Consider the following 3,191-nt stretch of genomic DNA (forward strand, 5'->3'; position numbering starts at 1 on the left):
ATCTTCATCTTCATCTTCATCTTCATCTTCATCTTCATCTTCATCTTTATCTTCATCTTCATCTTCATCTTCTTCTTTGTCTGTTTATTTACCTTTAACTTTTTCCTGTTCTTCATCTTTATCATTGTCTTGATCCTTCAATATATGTAGTAGGTTGTGAGTGTCTGTGGTTTTGTCGTTGCCTTTCTGCCGTCCCTAAATTGGCGCTCAAGCGCTAATCAACTGTCCAAAATGCTCATGCCCCTACGATTTGTATGGAGCATCCCACAATAAGGGTCAAAACATAGTGGAGCGGCGAGCAAAGAGCATCGAGCAATGGGAGAACGCATAGTTCAGAGCAAAGCATACATACACGTTTCTAATTGGAGCTTTGCTCGATGCTAGCTCTTCGCTTTGCTGGCCGCTCCGCTATATTTTTAACCTAACGCGGCGCTAGCGCCGAGCAAATGAAATTTTCATTTTTGACAGGGCGTTACCTATTGAAGTTGGATGCAGAAGGCGGAAAGAAAGAGAAAGGACCAAAAAGTGAAAGAGGAATCGAGAATAAAAACGACAGGAAATGTGAAAACGTCAAAAACTACGCCGCGTTGATTTTAGGATAGCGCGCGCTGACACTAGTTCACAATGGAAAACGCAACGCTTAGCGCTCCAATTTAGGGACGGCAGTTTGTCTTTGTTTCTGCCCTTGTATCCTGCGCTCTGTATTTTCATTCCCACTCCACAGTGGCGTTAAGACTTCAATGCAGCCGGACCCTGTCTATTCATGCATACGCTTATTGTCCGTGAGGTTAAGAAGCTTCAACAACATATTTCTCCTTTGTCGCAATAACCACCTAAGCGGCTTTGGGGATAAAGCTCGTAAATCGTTTTCCTATGTGCCATTGCTTGAAGGAATACACAAATTTAAGTTTTATTTTCTGAGCAAAAAATAAAACTCAAGAAATAACGATTATTTTTCAAGCAAAAAATAAAACTCAAAAACTAACGATTATTTTCCGAGCAACAAATAAAACTGAAAATGAAGCAATTGTTTTCCGAGCAAAAAATAAAACTCAAAAAATAACCATTATTTTCCGAGCAAAAAATAAAGTTAAAAAAATAATGATTAAACTTGAGTTTTATAAGTAAAAATTAAAAAATAAAAGTCAGTGCCGCTCATGGTACAATAATTACATTGTCTTCCCAGAGAGTTTTGCTTCCCATCGAAATTCGTGCTCCCTTATTTTAATTTAGACGCAGTTCAATGTTGATTCTTTTACTTTTATTTGGATTTGCTTTTTGTTTTCGCTCAATTAATTTTTATAATTTTTCAAAACAAAAGAAAAAACGTTTGAAATGAAGTGAGCCATACAAACTTTGAATTTATTTACAGGCAAATGTTTTTTTCCGACTGTTGCAAATAAGTTCTCTGCAAGATGGTTTGTTTAAAAAATACGCTAACAAATATGGTATATGGGGTATGCAAATATCCCTTTTCCCTAGCAGTAAACGTTTTAGTGTGGGCAACAAGGATATTTTTTATATAAGGCAGATCGGAATATGCGCTCTCTGGGAAGACAATACCTGTAATTATTGTACCATAGTGCCGCTGAAGGTATTCCGAGTAATAAGAAATATGTTGCTTGACCCCTTAGGCACGCACCATTTTTTGAGTTGAAATTTTATAAAATAATCGTTATTTGCGGTCGCTGATTTTAACAAATGCTCATCAAAATTTGGAACTGTTTAATCAGATTTTTAGAATTTTTTTAAGTACGCAGTTTTTTAAAAAGCGGTCGTCGGTTAACCGCTGTCAAAATTAAAGCTCACAAAGGCATATAGAATGGCTCATTATTGCGGTTGCAGCGTTCAAATGCGAATAAGCGGACTTACATATGTAGGAACTGCACCCGGTCCAAGGCGAATTTATATAAGGAGGTGTTACTAGCTCAGCTGATTTTGTGTATGTGTTTCGCCGCACGGCTTCCGATATCAAATTGAAAAATTTTGTTTGAATTTCTACACATACTCTTACAGATTTTGACAGTTTATGCCGCCAAAGCAAAAACAAAATACATGTAAATTTTTGTTTTTGTACTCCTGCTATCACCTTATATTAATTCCCCTTGACCCGGTCATAATCATTTACGCTTTTCGCCTGATTTGCTTGAAAGTTTGTTCTTCTCGTTATTTTATTTTATGAGAATTGAAAATATTTTTCACTGTAAGAAAATAACACAATTTTGCTTTATTTCATTTCTCGTTGAGCAATAAGAGCAACTTTTAAACTTTACAATTGAGTTATAAAGCAAAATAGGTACACATAGGTACACATTTGACAAAAAGTAGTACATGAACAAGTTAAATGGACGGATTTATAAGTACACAATTTTGAAAGTGCTCAGCGTCGCGGCGGTCCGCGTTCGACGTCGCGCTCGCGTCCCCCGCCCTACTCCCCTTTTTCGCAATTATGCACTGGTGGCATTATAACTAGAGTGCGACCGATTCCAATATTTTTTTTTTCATGTACCTATGCCAGTGCCGATTAATCGGCGATGGCCGATGCCGATGCCGATTCCACAAAAAATTACAAATAAATGTATTAATTCATAAAAACAGTTAATTTAACGGAGTTGACAAAACAAAAGAAAACAAATAATTGGATTAATTAGCTTGTTATGCAACATCATATACACAAATATGTACATACATATGAGTGCGTTAAAATATAAATGGCCCGTAGTCATAGTCAAAATAAAGTCGACTTTAAATTTAGTTGCAGCTTTTTTGACAGATATCCCATTGAAAATTATGTCAAAAAGCTGCAACTAACTTTAAAGTCGACTTTATTTTGACTATGACTACGGGCCAATATGTACATATATCACACTTATGTACATTACATAAAACACTTTTTTATATGGTGTTAAGCAATAAAATTTCATTTCGTTTTGTACTAAAATACACTCTTACAAAAAATAGAAAAATTCTGTTTATTTTTACCAAAATTTCAAACTTTTTAATCAGAATTTTGGTATGCAGTTTTGTAGGCCATTTAATTCTAATATAATGAAATGCAAGTTTCAAGCTGCTACAAACTCCCGTTATTTTTTGGCAATTTTTTTTTGCTGGCAGTGTCCTCCATATAAAAGAAAATTGTCTAACATACTTTTGTATGGACAAAACGTGAAACACCTTCAACCAAAAAAATA

This window comes from Rhagoletis pomonella, unplaced genomic scaffold, assembly GCF_013731165.1.
Source record: "Rhagoletis pomonella isolate Grant_MI unplaced genomic scaffold, Rhpom_1.0 Rhpom_scaffold_00002, whole genome shotgun sequence".
NCBI classification, from domain to species: Eukaryota; Metazoa; Arthropoda; class Insecta; order Diptera; family Tephritidae; genus Rhagoletis; species Rhagoletis pomonella.